General features: G+C 42.6%; 1 protein-coding gene across 7 annotated transcripts in view; it reads right to left on the bottom strand.

Moving 5' to 3' along the window:
* Window positions 1-18,366, bottom strand: part of LOC311019813 (RNA-binding protein Musashi homolog 2-like) — a 185,293-nt gene that overhangs the window by 82,217 nt on the left and 84,710 nt on the right. The window lies entirely within an intron of this gene.

The following is an 18,366-nucleotide window of genomic DNA, read 5'->3' as shown; positions in this document are numbered from 1 at the left end:
ATATATTTACAGTATATGGTCTGTACTATTCACAGACACTTCTGTCAAAAAATTAATTAAACTGTGTCAAACTTGCCTTCGAGTCTGAAAATGAGTCTGAAAAATATTCCCGGCATATCTGGTGACATAAACTGGTCACACAGGTTAACAAAACAACTGTTTCCAACTAAAATATCCACAAAAATGTTAACCGGCCCATATTTTTACAGACTTTTCTTGGAGTGTGGATCTAACTAAGTGTCTAGAGATTAAGTACCAGAAGCAGGTTCTCCGTCAACCTGGTTCTAAATAAATGTTCAGTTGGTCTGCAAATTCAATGAAAACTGCAGCACACATGCCATGTTATTAGTGAATTTGGCCCAGAGGGACAGGAGCGATCCGGTACAGAGGTCACTGTCAAAATCACCAGTGTCATCCAGCATGACAGTGACAGCATCCAGCAGATGAGGTCAAGGGTCATGGACAGCTGCAGAAAGATCAAGTGGGACATTCACATCTGACACCAGAGACCAACCATTGACACAGAGACAAGGGTTCCCAACTCCACCGTAAGGTGTATCGCACCAGCAATAACATGACCGAGTCCGTGGAGTCATCAGTTCATTAAAGTCGAGTATCTGTCTTCCATATGGTGACATATTTCAGAGTGGAACAGGATGGACAGGCGGGACAAAACGTTGGGAGGAATAATTTGATAGTTCATAAGATCAGCTCACGACCTTCTGTGGATTGATGAAGTTCCAGATTGATTGATGCCAACATTGAACTTCCGAGGTCAAATTCTTTGGTTTCGTTACCTCCTCCTTTATCTGTTCTTTTCTTTTTTTCTATGGGAATTGGGGGCTAATGCTGTGTTCACACCAAACACAATGCAGATTGTTCGTGTGGCGCGATTGCATACAGAGAGATCCGAATGATTAAAATATTCTAGTGGTCTGTGGTCACCCAGAGCTCTATGATAATAGTTGATACTAGTTACAGTGGCCGAACAACAACAATTATGTGTTTAAATGTGTTTAAACCGGAGACTGTCTATTATTTTAAGTGTTCTTTCAAATGTTAGCATAACCCAACTCCGATCTATCCATTCAGAAAACAAGCATTTAAATCAAGCTAATCATTTTGCAGATGGAACTAACAATGCATGACTTCAGGCTTTTTACAAAGCGTCATCATTATATAGTTATTCCACCATCCTTTTTATCAATATATTGCAATTAAATTACGGCGAAGAATGATTGTTTTGAGTTCAAATCGCTGTAGTAAACCAGCCAATGTGTGTCTTGCTAGTTCCAGGGATTACAGCTCAGTGGAATTCATCGAGCACTTCTGGGTGGTGCTATAAACTCAGACAGGCGTATCTGGGACTTCACAACATGTACAAAGCAGCAATGAAAGGCATGTTTCTTGTCCTTTATCAGCCTATAGCTGCCCTCCTTTGTGTTCACCCACTGTCTTTATGTTATATCATGCCAGACCAAAGTGAGGACCAGCAGTCCCAGTCCTTCCAAATCTGCCATGGAAAAGTGATTGATTGCAGTATATGATGAATATCTGAAAACACCTGGAAAGAAAATAGTCTGTCCTCGACAAGCCGAGGATTTAATGAATACAATCTTTGTCGTATCTGCCAAAGCTGGCAGCTTTGACTTACAGCCACAGCTGGAGTTTCAGATGTGTGAGAAATTAACTGTCAGTCCATTCCTCGGAATTACAAATTTGTATTTTCTTTAACTCAGATTAGACATTTTTGAGGTGAAGGACAGATTGGAGTGGGCCCAACTTTGTGGCACAGAGTGAAAGCTGCCCACTTTACCACCATGTACAAAAAGTTACAAAAATTCTGTTTGTGATGGACAAAATGTGAAGGGCACGCACACACACACACACACACACACACACACATATGGAGGTTCTACTGTTATGTGTTGGTTGTGTCCTGGGAAATGCTCGCTGATGTTCATATTCCCAATGACTGACGCCTTGGAGCATGAATTCAAAAAGTACAAGTGTGATGAGAGAGACGTGACCCAAAGACAATGTTTGCTGCAGGAGAGTCAATTAAAACCATAAACTGTAGGCTATATAAGGACGTAGTCATCGTGACGTGACCCAAAGTTTTGGCGCCATCTTGGAATTTGCAATTAGTGGTTGGCAGCAGAAGAGCGGCACCACGAGCAGCAACCTTAGCATCCGGTTCTTTCTGACTTTTGGTGTAAAGCTGTTCGCAACAGTTAGCTTCCATAATTCAAGGTAACCTTTACAGCTAAGAGCTAAAGTCATCTTAGTAGCTAAATGCATTGGTAGCGTGGTAGCGATCTGTCAATCACAAAGTAGAACCGCCCTGTTTTATGGTCTATTTGACTCTAAATGCTAAATAATTTACTAAATGAACATCTTGCTGGATTGAAGAAGACTTGAAACTATAGATTGAGACCATAAACTAATGTTTACAATGTTTACTGAGATAATAAATCAAGTGAGAAGTAGGACCATTTTCTCATAGACTTCTATACAATCAGACTTCTTTTTGCAACCAGGAGTCGCCCCCTGATGGCCAGTAGAGAGGTTTCTACCCGATTAAAAAGGAAACATGGAGACACGAAAGGTGAGGGATGACAGGACAGAGTTTGGACAGAGTTTGACTCTTGTTGTTGATGTTATGTGAAAGATTCGTAGCATCTGACGACTCAAATTCCCCGTGCGGCTTTTCTGAAGAGAGAGGCAGCAAGTGTTTTTCATCATGTTGCCGATCGCAGCAAGTTCCCTCGACTGTAGCAGGTATAACCGTACACAGATTCTGCTTTCTAAAAAGCAGCATTGGTAACCTTGTGTCAGCTGCCACTATGTGGGTTATTAGCGATATAAATATCAAATGAAGAGATTAGAACACAGCAGATATGGAGAAACTGACTGATTCTTTGAAACACAGCAAACATATGAACTTTCTTTGCCTTGGCTTACTTCCTAATCCTCCATTTATTTATTTATTTTTTAAATGCCACCTTTATTTCAACCAAGACGGGCTACCGTGATAAGAGTTCTCCTTTAAAGCAGTCCTGGGTATCACCGACTGAGAGAAAATAGTCTCAAGCCAATCCACAATGTGGGTTGAAGTAGAAATGTAAAAGCATCCTGTTGTAGCTTTTATATTTCCACTCTCCCACTTTGTATTGCAACTGCTGCACAGCGGTTTCCCTTGGGGTGGATACATTTTTATCTTATCCGGTAGTTGACTGAGCTGAAAATAGTACAATTTCAATTCAAGAGTACCCGCAAACTGGAATCACGGCTCCTATTACAGATCTGCTTGAGCAAATACCGAAAGGTAACGAGATGACATTCAGCTGTGTCCGGATAGCCTTGTTAAAAGGAAATAGAGAATAAAAAGAAGAAAAGAAGAAAAAAACATGAATTGACTAGCCAGAGTTATGATTCAAAGTGTTGCACAAACTTCCAATCAATAAGTCACAAAAGAGACACTAAAAATATTACACACTAGAAAACAAAAGTAATGGAACCCTAATGACCAATCCACATAGAAGTTGTAAAATCAAATATAAATCAATATGTTCTTGTTGATTTCTTGATTTGGCGGCTTTCTTATGTTTCGTTTCCATCTTGCTCCAAATTGGGATTCCAGTCCCAATAGTGGTCATAGTGGTGCAGCGGGTGACATCTCTGATTTGTTAAGTGAGTATCTCGATGACAGCAGCTGGAAGGAATGCCAGGCTGGGCTTTTAGTTGGGTCCCCCAGGTCCAGGTTGACTGCATTACCTTGCCCACCGTAAAGTCTGCCCCTTGTGTCTTTTCCCGAATTAGACTGTATTTCATTCATGTTTTTGACCGCCGGATGAGTCGCCCCCTGATGGCCAGTAGACAATGTAAGTCCAAGGCACATCAGCATTGACTTCACTTTTTGCATAAGCTCTGTCCTCACGATTAAAAAAGACACTATGTGGAAAAAGGCCCTTCCTTGGAAGCCTGGAACAGAGTGTGATAATTCTTCAAACTTCATGGAGGACCAGGTGCCTCCCTGTGCAGTTGCTAACCTCAAGAGACTAGCAGCAGAAAACAAGCTATTTTCCAGAGAAGCGAGGCTTATCCCAGCTGTCAGTCACCATTATGGCTGTGATGAAGAGAACAACAGCAGGTGCAGAGGAAAACCTCTCTCAGCTTCACATCATCGCTCAACACACATCAGAAATCCCAATAATCTTCATTATAACCCTGGCTCTTTGCTGCAGTAATAATGTAATATAGTGGACATGGACATATCAATAATCCAAATATAAAATATGTGTTTTGACAGAATGTGGTGGATATTTTTCCATCATGGTGATCTACTGACAGGACATCGAGCCCACAGTTTCCCAACAGGAACAGAAATGGTTGCTTTTGTGGTTGAGTGTGTTTGTCTGTTCTTGTGACACCATTTGGTGAATCAAAGAGAAATATGATGGTACATTGCTGTTTTCTAAGCTAAGCTACACTCTCAGCTAATATGTCTGCTTGCGATGAAAAAAAATAAAATGGCAAAAAACACAATCACAAACATCAGTGACACTATGCTATTTCTCCTAAATAGTATGGTTGCATTTTTAAATGTAATCATGTGGGGGAGAATCGGGGGAATTCAAACTCAAAGAGAAAATATCAGAGAGAGAGAGAGAGGGTAGAGGAAAATCAAAAGTGTAGGGTGCATATTATTTTATCATTAATCAGAATGAGATCATTTATATTGTTTATAGCAGATTATCAGTTTGTTTTCTTGCCAGCACTCAGAGGCAAGCTTAGAAAATATCAGCTGCTGAGCTGCACCCCATTAGGCCTCACTAGGGAGGCTTTTCCATTTTCTACATTTTTTTGGGGTGTTTTTCTTTTTTCATATGGTATAGCCTACATGTTGGCAAGGTGTGAGGGTTTCTTCATACTCAGCTCCTATGGTAGATCTAGAATCTCCAAAATAGAGACACTGGAGACCAATCAGGACAAAAATGTCCCCACTGAAAACCATTCAAACCACAATTTTGATCCTGCGGCCATTAATGCATGAAATTATTCATTCTATAACATCAGGCTTTCAATCAAGGGAAATGCCTTCAAAATGTTGTCTTTTATTGTTTTCTACCAGATTAGGTCATTTTATTATGTTTGCCTCATGGCACAAATATAGGCAGTGTAGCCTGCTGTACTACAAATCACTGTAACATACGGGGCCCTAGTTTCGTAGACTAGACGTAGTCAGCGTGCAGCGCACGTGCCCCACGCCGACGGGGTGTGTCCGCCTGGACTTTGCCAGTTTCGTGCACCGCGCAGTCTAGCGCAGGCACGCGTCCCATCTCGCCCACCCGCGCAAGTGGGAAAGAGGGAGGAGAAGAAGGCGTGAGTGGGAGACGAGGAGGAGACGAGGCGTGGACTGGGATTAATACAGCCGATTCAGATCTTCACCAATCAAATGAGCTCCTCTCCTCTCCTTTAATGCGTTAGGGGAGGTTCAGTGCAAGATCCGTCACTTGACAACCCGATGACAGAAGCAGCGCCGGCGCTCCCACCACGCTCATCACGCGCTGTGCGCGCGTATCATAATAATAACAATGCCATTATTATAAAAAACAGGAGAGAGAGAGGGAGATGTTTTGGTCCGAGAGGCTGAGTTTCCGTTACGCGTGCCATCCGCCTTTGATCTGACGTCAGATGTGACGGGAAAATCTATATAGATATAAATTCACGTGTTGATTCGATTAGTTGCATTAAATAGTGTTTGTTGTGATTATTTATTGCATTTAAATGTGCCTGGAACTGTGGAAACCTGCCTGTGAGGTCTCGGCAGTGGCGGTTCTGGGGGGGGTCCAGCAGGGGCCAGGGCCCCTGTAACACTGAGTCTGGACCCCCCTGTGGCCCCCCCTCCGAACGAAGAATAATACAGTATTTATCAGTTCCGCCTTTTACGCCGACGCAAAAGGCGGAACTAATAATACGCCCCGGGTTGAATGTGCCCCTCTGACAAAACCTGGCCCCAGCCAGCCCCCCTCAGTAAAATTGGTCTAGAACCGCCACTGGGTCTCGGTGACGTGTGCGCACTGCGCGCCGTCAGCCAAACTTCCACTCCGCCAGCTGTGATTCGGCTTGAATGAATGGACTTTATTTGCGCCTTGCGCCGAGAGTAGACCAGGTTGGAGCTGGCGGGCTTTCGGCGAAGTCTCGGCAAGGCTTTTTGCCACGAAACTTCCGCTACGCCAAGCTGAATCTGTGACGCCTGCCCCTGCTGTGCCGCCACACCCATCTTGGCGCAGGCGATCCACCAAACTGCCAAACTGACCGTACGCAAGGCTGCGCGGGTCGAAACTTGCATTACGCCAGCTCCACCACCCTGCGCTGCGCCACGAAACTAGGGCCCACAGTATGTATGCAAATACAATGATATGGATGTTGGGAGAGAGAGTCAGTCATTTCAAATGGATGGTTTGTCTCACTAGGAACTGTGTGTGTGTGTGTGTGTGTGTGTGTGTATTTTGTAGTGTACTTGTATGATACATGCTGTTGTTCAAAGTGATCTTGTCGGCCAGTTTTGTTTTATTTCTGGGGCAGAATAAGGTAAAATGCTATGAGAAGGTAAAATATTATTTTAAGTAATAGTAATGGGGGAAAAAAAACCTTTGAATGTAGGAGGAATACAAAGACACAATTACTATGTGACATTGTTGATTTACTATGTGGTTTGTTTACACTTGAGAGATATCCATGGACATCTGCAAAAAGGGACCATGAGCAGACCAAAAGTACTTTTTCGGAAAAAAAATTCAACATAATATCAGTAGAGTAATGCTTGATGTGGAGTGTACTAATATTAGTCAAATATAAATAGACTGAAGGGACAGAGAGATAAACAGGACAGACACTCTGTAAGAGATGAGGGAGAAGGAGCTCAGGTGCTCTTACTAACATCCATTACACAGCAGAGATGGCACAACAGCCAAGGGCAGATCATTTCATTTGTGTGTGTGTGTGTGTGTGTGTGTGTGTGTGTGTGTGTGTGTGTGTGTGTGTGTGTGTGTGTGTGTGTGTGTGTGTGTGTGTGTGTGTGTGTGTGTGTGAATAATAAAAAGCCAAACCCATGACAAGATGTATAAGATTTCGTGACAAAAAATATTTCCCAATTTGCTTTCTGCGCTAATATGCATGAGAAAATAATTGTTGCGGGTGTGAGATTGACATCGGCAGACATTAAGGTAAACTTTTTTTCTCTAATTACTGTCCCCATGCTTTCCGTATTACAGTCGAGCATAACACCAGGAGCACTCAAGCTTCACTTCTCTCCTCAGACAACAAAGACTGGCCCTCGAGGGCATTTTAACCCAGAGATAGAGCAAAAGTGTCAGTTGCCCCAGGCCCAAATAGTATACCTTATAAAGTGTGCAAGAGATGTCTAAAACTTCTCAGGAGGAAGATCATGTTTAAGGTAAATGGACCTGCATTCATATAGAACATTTCTAGCTTACTAGCTACTCAAGGCGCTTCACACTACATTCAGTCACTTTTACCCGTTCACACATTCATACAATGATGGCAGAGGAGCCGCCTGCACATCAGGATCTAATTTTACCTAACTCTTTCATACACATTCACACGCCTATGGAGCAGTATCGGGGGCAATTGGGGGTTGCAGACTGGAGGAGCCGTCAAACCGCTGATCTTCAGATCGGAGGATGGTTCGCTCTACCTCTGAGCCACAGCCGCCCAAATTATGAGAATGATCTTAGCCAAAGTCAAGTGAGGGATGTCTGTTCCTCCGTTATTGCCCACTTACGTATAATCTTATTTGTGAATGAGGAATGCAAGATTTTCTTTTGTCACTGAATGGTCAATCCACAAGACCCCATGCAAGAAGGACTCGACCACTACTGCATCCCAGTGGCTATTTGACACATGATCACCAGGTACATAGGAGGGTAAAAAATTTGTTTCACAACCAACTGGCGGGTTCTCTGGAAGTTGACTCCAACAGGGTGCACACACCCCATCCCCAGAATTGGACTCGGTCATCATCCAGCCTGCGCAAAGAGGATTCATGGACAGCATCACAATCCAAACTGTGTCCCATGTCCAAGCCAGATGGATATTGGAAACAACCTGATAAAGTGCCTCAGGAAGTGGTTTTACATGTCAAAGACAGGTGCAGCCAATTTCACCAATGCTGTGAAGCAGACTGAAGAATGGCTGAAGATGATCAGCAAATCTGGAATCCTTGGATATCTAATTGCAAGGACCAAGGAATACATAGTTAAGACAAGTACAGAGCCGGAAGAGAAGTGAATGTCAAAGGCAGTGGAACAAGGGTTCTAGACAAAATGGGCAGAGTTGTGGAGACTTGAGAGATGAGTGCAGTTATGACAATGAAGTCTCCAAAGGTGGTCCACAACACCGTCTGTCTGGAAGGTGTACGATGGTCAACCGAAGACTAAAAAACCCTCTGGTTGTGTTTACAATACAAAGTGGAGGGGGGCTTGCAAAGAGACCCACAAGAAAAAGGCCTCGAAGTCCCAGCCCTTTCTTCAGGAGCGCTAGGAAAAGGCATCAACAGCATGGTTGTTCCTGTGAAGATCAGTCACAGGCTTTCCAGACAAATTAGCCGATCATGTTGGTTGTTGTCAACCCTGGGCAGAAGGAGCAAGAAACAAGCAACTTGCACAATAGGGGAAGAGGCATTACAAGACTGTTTATGTACTAGACCAGAAAGGGGAAGCTAGAAGCCAGGGACAGATGGGCAGAGACTTGGCCCATCAGCTGGAGAATATCATGGTTAAGGAAAGGGATCTCAGCAAAGATTGGCCACAACCTGATGACATCTGCCTCTGGCTGAAGGCTACGGTTACTGTAGAATGCACCCCAACAGAAAGCCCAAGTAAGCACAGATCTACTGAGAGTAGACTGTAAAAAAGTCTGAGTGAGAGCAGGCAGAATGATTTTCCAGGAACATGCAGACATTTCTTGCTCATGTTGATAACTGAATGAGGTTACTAAAAGCTGAAACACAGTGAATCAGCTTCAGGCTCTACATGTTGATGCCCCAATAGATTCAGTAACTTATGTGGTTTCACATTCACTTGCTCTGCTGTTAGAACAGGTGTCGATCGAATGGGAAATGTTGGTAATCCCTTCAACTCTCTTCATTCTCCATGTCAGCTGAACATGTATCTTTTTTTCCAAACCCGCACATTGCATTTGCTGGCTCTAGCTTTCACTACCCATTTGTAGCAGAATGACCACAATGCATCATTACAGCTCAGCGTCATCCCCTACCATCCAGCAGCATTATCACTTCCATGTCGCTCCCCTTCCATTGCCCCATCTAGCCAATCCAAATCTCTGATGCCCCCCTCTCCTCCCCCAGCCCCCGACATCATTTCATCTCTTTCTGCAGCAGCCTATCTAACCACCTCATTCTCTCCCTGACAGTCCCATGCCGTCATGCGCTCCCCTCTCTGGACTGTGCCAGATAAGCAGGTAATCCATCATCGCAGTGAAGGGTACACACATGTACTCGCACCCACACACACACATCGGGCGGCTCTTATCAGTGCTACACAAGGATTGCCGGGTCTCTGTCTGAAAGTGACCCACAGCCTCCGAGCACCAAATTACCATGACAACATTCAAATTATCGCCAGCGAACGACAAGAGACAAATTAATATATTTCCCATCACCCCTCCATGCCCACAGCCTTCAATTTGTGCTTCTATTATTTGGAGGGGAGAAAGAATGGTTTAACCAATCCCAGGGTGTGTAAGGAAGGCCGTTATAAATGCAAATTACCCTCGCTACCATTCTCTGTTGAGAACAATGCTGAAAAATTGCAGGTTGGCCTGTTATAAATGATACCACTTCCACTTCATTTCTCTCTTTTTGCCACTTCTTTTTTATTTACAATGCATTGAAAAGCCCGGGAACAGAAAATTTAATTCAAGCAGCACAATAAAACACAATCACGCTGAAATGTGGCATATTTTAGCTGACAGATTCATAAAAGTGTCGCTGGCATAATTGAGTCAAGAACGAAGAGGAAATGATGATGAAGATAGTGATGATGATTATGGCTGGGTAGCACTGTCAAGAGGAGCGATTGTGTAGGAGAAAGAGAGGAAACTGTTATTCATCCGCTTGCCTTTCAGAATAACATAAAGCCCTAGCAGACACAAGATGTTGAACAATTTTAAATTACAATTTAAAACTGCTTTACAGCAAATAAAGATATCAATCCTGCATCTGCAAGCCTTTGAGGTGGGAGAGTCATGAAGCAGAAAAAACAATTAAAATGGCTTTGTTTAGTTCTCCAATTGCAACAAGTCAAACAGCTTTGATACACTGGAGGATACTGAAATGGGATTTCTGATGTTACACACACACACAAGCACTATGAGCTCACAGCAGCATGAGACCATGAAAACAATTTCAATTACCTCTAGAAATAATACATAATTTGCCAAAAACCTGAGTGTGTATGAGCATGGTTCTATGTTGGAGGTAAATGAAGGGTGAGTGGATAATTATAATAATAGTATTAATATTAATAGTGATAGTACTAATATTGTTCATAATTCTACACATTCTGTTTCATGATGATATTTTGTCCTTAACTTAAAGCAAAGACAGATTAGGGTTGACCTGATCTTTTTCAGAAGATGTATGAGTTGGAGCAGATGGCATCTATATTCTACTACCCAACATAAATCAAGTTTAGGAGTGTTCACCTCTGCTGCCGGCGACTGAAAAGTACCTTCTCTGTAAGGAAGCCTGTGGCACAGACACAGGAAATGGTGTGCTTCATACTCACCATTATACTTCTTACAAAGTAGTTACTATTCATGATGTCCACTGAAATGTGAATATCTCCACCAAATATTAAATACAAGATTAAATATACATAGATGATTCCTTTGACTTTAAACACAAGTTGTTTCGAGCTGTTTAATGACAAACATTAGATCCGACAGGTCCAGTACAGCAACCATCCAGCCTCCCGGTCAGCCATGTTCATTAATACCATCCATTAGCAGAGCAGACAGCTTCCTCTGAAATGTTAGCAAGCCACTCTCCCTGATTACTAGAATGCCACAAAAAGCATTGGACACGTGAGACACTTCTCAGCTAGGATGAATTTACAGTCAAATTAGCAGGCTGAGCTGACAGGATGTGTTCACAACGACACGGCTAAAGGCACCAACTGCGTTGGTCGTCCTTGACGTCCGACAGCGAGACTTTAGCATGTCGCCGTTTGTGACACACCCACCACTACCTAGACCAACAGATATAGTATAAAGAGAGACAGTGTGTCATTAGCACGCTCCCAGCCTCAACATAAGTTCTTGTGAAGTTTATTTTGAAAAGGCACAATAAGAGAAACAAGCGTATATTAATACGCTGTGACTGAGATGTGCAAATCACAGACTATGTATAAAATGTGGACATAGTCATACTGATGTCACCTGTTGGATTGTGGACTATGGTTTTGAAGCGTCAAGTTCAGCATTTTGGCAGCATCATCTTGGAATTTTTTGGTACATCTTGAATCCAGCCTCAACATCACCGGTCCTTCCCTCTCCTGGTTCAGGTCATATCTCAGCAGCAGGCATCAATTCATTAACAAAAGCAACTGCACTTTCTCCACAACTCATCTGTTCCAAGGCGTCCCCCAGGGTTCAGTGCTTGGTCCTCTCCTGTGCATCCTCTATATGTTCCTCCTTGGTAACCTCATACGTCATCATGGTCTCCGTTTTCACTGCTACACCAGTGACGTCCAGCTCTATATCTCCACCAAAGCCATCACGTGATGTCAATCACAATCATCAAAACTGCCCGTCTCCACCTGAAGAACATCGCCTGATGTGGAAACACTGATTCCCGTTGTCATGACCTCCAGACTGGACTACTACAACGGCATTTTGTACAGCACATAATCCAAACTCCTCAATAAACTCTAGTACTTTCAGAACTCTGCCTCTCAATCCCGTCACCACATAAACCTTGTCCTCCAGAACCTCCAGTGGCTCCCTGGTCCACAACACATCCGATTCAAGCTCCTTCTCCTCAGTCACCAAGCATTCCACAACCAGGCCCCTCCATCCTCACTGACCTGCTCCGCCACCTCACTCCTTTCCGTAGCCTCCATTCCTCCGATACTAATCTCCTCTCCATCAGGACCAAAGCACTGAACCTGGTGCCTCCTCCATCGCAACCCCTCCCTCAGGAACTCTCTCCCAAAACACATCAGAGATGCCACCGATCTATCCACATTTAAAACACTATTTAAAGCTCACCTTTTTAGATCTGCTTTTAATGTGTGACGAATGCTGTGTTTCTGTCTATTGAATGAAAAGAAAATAATAACAAGGTTGAATAATAACACCCATAGTCCTGGTAGTCAATTCATGCTTCATATTACGTTATAATTTGTTTTCTTTCAGACTGAGCATCCAGCATCACCCAAACAGAACGCTGGGCAACCAAAGACAAAAGAGACTGCAAAAGCAGGCTGCATTAACACCAACCTCAAAGAACACAACAGATCTTAATCAAGCATCGGCATATTTCATATCAAAAGATATGCTGCAATTTAAAATAGTTGAAAGGTCTGGCGTTTTAAAGCTGATGAACAAAGCTGTTCCTTCGTATAAAGTGCTGTCGAGAAAGTTCTTCTCCAGAACAGAGATACAACATACAGGTATCCTGGGTGCTTCGTTAAACCGTCCGTCACAGAGGTCCTGAAGATGAAGTGTGTGGATGCTGCTCACAGAGCTTGATGCCATCTTGTCCAGGGATTCTCAAGGAGCTAGAAGAGGAGTTGAAAGCTAAGCAAGCAGCTCTCCCACTGAAGTCACTGATCCTCGATGTGGATATTCAGCGTATTCAGGCACCGGAAACGCCGGATCCATGTGGACGGCCGGCCGAAACGCACAAGACTTCTGCGTTTACACACAAAAAATGTTTCCATGTGGACGGGACCTCAGTGCAACACTGGTGGGGGGGAAGAGGGGCGTAGCACCTGAGGCCAAACGACAGTGACATCACCATCATGGAGCAGCTGTGTGATCTCCTTGTCTCTTAGCCAGTTGACAGATTTGCTTGCCTCAGAGACCAGGGTAACACCTTCTGCTATCAAGCCAGTCCTGGAGCACATCAACACGGAGATCATGGTTCAGATAAATCAAGACAAGCCTCTGGTCACAAGGATGAAGAGGATGATGAGAGAGGACCTTGACTTGAGGTATTCGGAGAAAGCAGGGAGAGTTATGGATGTGGCTTGTTTCATTAACCATAGCTTCAAAGGAAACTTCTCGAAAGATCTTGAAGACACAACATTCAACAATTACATACATGAGGCCTTACAACTAATACGAGAGAACCCCCTTGCGTTTGGTGAGCACAGGTGAACATATACAGGTCTCTTCCATTCATTGAAGCCAATGAAGACCCATTGCTTGGTGGAATTTACATTTACATTTGAAATGTTTTAGTGTTGTTTTATTTATTTTTTGTACTTATCCGTCACATGCTGCTTTTTTTAAATTGCTTTGTTTTGTATTATTTATCTATTTTATCCTTTTTATTTAAATTTTTCGGCATTCTGTGAACAGCAAACAAAGACAGAGATGTTTTTCAAAAGGGATGCGTATGTGTCCATCTAAGCAACGGTGCAATAAACACAATTGTTTCTTAACAAAATGTAAGGTAAAGAGATTCCAGTGTGTTTTAAGAGTTTTAAGTAGGGATGCACGATAATTATCGGACCGATAATTATCGGCCCGATAATAGGAATTATGACGTCAACCCGATAAATCCGATACAATTATTAATACCTCCGATAATCCGAAAATAGGATGTTTGTGTTAAAACAGCGGGTGGATTGGGATGAGGGACGTTAGTTTTTTTCTAGGCGCCTCCCGTTTAGCATGTGATGTGGTTACTGTGGTATCACAGGTTTCGGAGGAGGGAGTTAATCCACAAATCGAGCGCTCCCTTCTCATGCCTGGCTGTGACGTAGAGGCTGCGAGTGGAGGAGGAAGACTAGTAAACAAACACGCATGGCGTCTGTACTGTGGGACTACTTCAAAGTTTCTGAGGAAACTGAATCGTTTGCCATTTGTAACAAATGCAATGCAGAAGTTCCAAGAGGAGGGAAAAAGGCATCGAGCTTTAATACATCCAACCTTAAAAGTCACCTCGCACATCACCATCGCTACGACGGTGTGTTAAAAGCGTATGAAGACGCCGGCGCCGCTAAAGAAGCAGCGAGCCCGTAGTTTAGCGTTTTGATGCACGGGTGAAGTAGCGGTCCTTGTACCTCGGGTCCAATATAGTTGAGAGATAATACAGTGGCTTTTCCTCGATGTCACCAAAACGCGTTTCCACTGCTTTTAACGGGGTTTCCTTTGATGTTTTCACTCCGTGGTCTGTTGGTAACGTTTGTTTTAGCAGTCGCGTCAGCGCTTGAATGGAGGGGATCACATCCGCAGTAGTGGCTGTTGCTTTGCTGATATTTCTGCCTATTACCGTAGTTTACATTTCTGTGTGGATCAGGACCAACAGTTTAATGTAGCAGCACTTGTGTGTGCATATCCCATGCTGCTCAGGGAAAGTTGTCATTGACTGACTGACTCACTTACATATTTATTTGAAAAAAATAAATATTGTCATTTTATTGAAGAGTCAAAACTGTTCTTGGCTTTCTTTTGTTCATAGTAATAATTATCATGTCACTGTGATACATCTGGTTAGGTGTTTGGTAAAAGGCAAAGCTATGCTAAATCTACCTAAGCTTAGTCATTAGTGTTTTTGACCTGAATTTGATCTGAATATACATTCAAAAACGAATAACAATATTATCGGTTATCGGTATCGGTATCGGTCCCGAGGAGCAGAAAGTTATCGATATCGGTATCGGCTTCAAAAAATCAATATCGTGCATCCCTAGTTTTAAGCATATTATGATTATCGGGATGATAACGTAAAACTCAACTATCTTGGCCAGGATCATCATGACTTGAAATTTTATATATCTTCCCATGTCTTGTTGACACAACCCAGCGTACCACCTATAGCATCACACACGGGAGCCAAAAAGATTTGCTCTTGATTTGGAAGAGCTATGTCCGCTGTGTTTTTCGCCTTGCTATATCTACGTTGTTTTGGTGCTGTGGTCACCATTGTTGTAGTTTCCTCTTGGGTGACCCAGAAACGTCCCAAACACAACAATAAAAGAAAAAAGAGAACATTCAGGAAAAGGGAAGTCTCATAATACCCAGATAATGTCATACACTTCTAGTGGCTCATGATTGAGAGGGATAACTTTTATATTGTTTGTTTGTTTCCAGGAATATCATTCATAATAAACCTTGAAGCAGGCATTCACAAAAGAGTTTGATTCCCTGAGGGCGGCTTAAGTGTCTTTCCGTGACTATTTTAAATCCCAACAAATAGTATACATGAGATGTAAAAGCCTCTGCAAAGAAAGAACATGACAGGACACATAAAAGTCCAGTCTGGTTAAACCAGGTGATTAAAATACTTCATAGTCTGGGCTGCCTGGGACTGACATTCACCCCATGACTTTGAGATGAGAGGCCCTTTTAATGTGAGCACCCAGAGGGCCAAATGTTTGGCAGCAATGTCCATACAAATACAGTTTTTGTGGTATAAAAATAATCTGATGAAACTGAAGACCTTCAAGACACTTTAGGATGTCTTGCTGTCACCTGCTTCCTTGGTTTGTGTCACCACTGCACTGAATCAGTCCGCCCCTGTTGATAGTTCATTTACCAAAGTAGTAGTATCAGATTGTGACAGGGCAACAAACACCAGTCGTTGCAAAGTGCATTAAGCTTCAATCTCTAGTTTCAAGTCTCCTTCAATCCAGCATGATGTTCATTTCGTAAATCATGGTCCATTTCGAGTCAAACAGAAGATAAAGCAGAGAATGTTTTAGGGCAGGGCTGCCTTGTGATTGACAGGTGGCTACCAAGGCTTCCAAAGTAGTTAGCTACTAAGATGACCACTTCGCTGTAAAGTTTAACCTGAATTATGAAGCTAACTTTGTTAACAGCTTCACACCACAATCCAGATGGATCCAGATCCAGTAAGTTTGCTGTTGGCACTGCCGCTCTGCTTGTATCCATCTGATCCACTTGTCGTTAAGTGATTTTGTTGCCTAAACCTAACTACAGGTGAAGACGGCTTTATTTTGAAAAGACAGCATGTGATGAGTGTATATTCTCTTGTGATGCTAGGGAGGAACGTAGAGCGTCACAGCTCTAACTCACATGTTTGAGTGGGTGAGAACACACACCACAATGCTTAAACTGGTGTAAAACCTTTGAGTCATACACAAGACCACTTATTTTTAAAACTGCTAGTCCAAATGCCTGTTCTGAGGTCTGCCCCCACTAGTGTTGCTGGAGATGATGATGAATCATCTGTCAATCACTGAATTACAGTCTGTTTCAAGTGGAGACTTTGTCAGACAATGAAGTGCAATGCCTCTAACTCTACTGCCATATCACCATCGAGTCTATACGTAGCTTTTTGATAGAGATCTGATAGCTAATGCAGGTTAATTAGTGTTTATGTTATATTACAAAAGGAAGGAGGTCAGAGAAGCCGTTGCTGAGAATCTCTCAGACTGAACATTTTATCAAAGCCTTGTAAGATAGAAGAGGAGCTTCATGGGAAACACTATTTTCTAACAAGCGTTACAGTCGGTGGATTTCTGTCTACAATTAGGGCATTATGCTGTGTGGTGACGATGTATCATATATCAGCAGAGTTCACCCTTAAAGACGCTGCTAAAACTGCCAGAGACGTTTTTTTGGCTGGACTAGCTGGAATGCATTTTTTGCCACAACAGCAAAAAAAAAAAAAGGAATGAAAGAAACAAAACTCTGTTCAAAACATAATTTCCGTTCTCTCTTTTCCCTGCCCTGCCCCTGTTTTAATATGGTCTTATATCGCCAGCTGGTGTTATATTTATTTATGTCTTTGCACTATATATGCAAATATGTATAACCATGAAACTTCCCCAGTTGATGACTTACCTTAAGACAATTATTTCTTTGTATTACAAATTGTCTGAAATATTATGTTTATATGCAGATGAAGCATATAATTTAGGATGCAAATATAGAAAAGTAGTCAAATAAACACTTAAATGTGTTTTGGATGTTTTCTTTACTCATCTGAAAAATAGACATGTTAAAGAAGCAAAGGAGCCTCAAATCTTTAAATTGATGAGTGAATACAACATGTTTTTGCCTGGAAGTTACCTGCTATATGTTTTGATTTCAACACAGCGACTGGATGTCTGGGGTTTTGCCAGGTTATTATAACTCTGCTGACGTGCATTTGCTGATGCTTTATAAGAGTTTTGCAAAAAAATATATTGATAACATATGTCATATTGATTAAATAGTGATTCTTTGTAACATTGTCTGGACTAAGCTTGAGTCTCTAATGGTCTTGTGTTGGGCCTCTGAGGAAACACCAGCATATGGACCCGGTGGACCAATACATCATCCAGGGAGAATGAACCAGATGACGTGGCGAGTCGTGCAGCAGGTAATGGATGCTAATGAGGATGACACAGTTGACTGAGTCCCCGATCAAGTATTAAACCTCGGAGAACATGTCATTAGACACAGAGTCGGCCTCCACCAATCACGTGCAACACATGCGAGTAGAGAAACACATATTACCCATCGTTCAAATTCTCAATTAAAAAGCAGCTCCAGGTCCGAGTCGGATACATTTTTAGTCAATTTGCCATAACTAATGCATTAAAAAGTGACAGATTGCTCATTTTCACAGGCTTTGTCATTGAAACTTCTCTGCAGAGGTTACTGAGCGGCGGTGCTCAGCTGGATCAATGAACAGAAAACAGGTGCTCATTCTTTACTGGACTGTTTCCTTTTTTATAAAGTATCTTTTCAATGCAGAAATAAACACCAAATATTTGGTTTAGTAGCCCCATAATGTCAATTATCTGATGGGAACCCTCTTTTTCACTTTTTAAGACGCTACAGGTGGTGAATTTAGGAGAAAGTAGTCAAATAAACACCTGAATGTGTGTTTTGGATGTTTGCTTTCCACTCGTCTGAAAGGAGAAATGGAAGCTAAAGAGCCCCACATCTCTAAACTGATGTTTTGCATGGTGTGTCTCACCTTAAGAAATTGGTTTGGCAAACCTTTCTGTTTCAGTTGTGGTGTGCTATTTCAAACGCCTGTGGGGAACATCAGTGAAAGGACAGGGACCTTCGTAAGAGACTGAATCAACACTAGAAACATCATGCAGACATCATGGCGGGTAATTTTCTCTG

This window comes from Eutrigla gurnardus (genome assembly GCF_963514095.1).
Source record: "Eutrigla gurnardus genome assembly, chromosome: 10".
Classification (NCBI taxonomy): Eukaryota; Metazoa; Chordata; class Actinopteri; order Perciformes; family Triglidae; genus Eutrigla; species Eutrigla gurnardus.
This window is presented reverse-complemented; position numbering and strand designations above follow the sequence as displayed.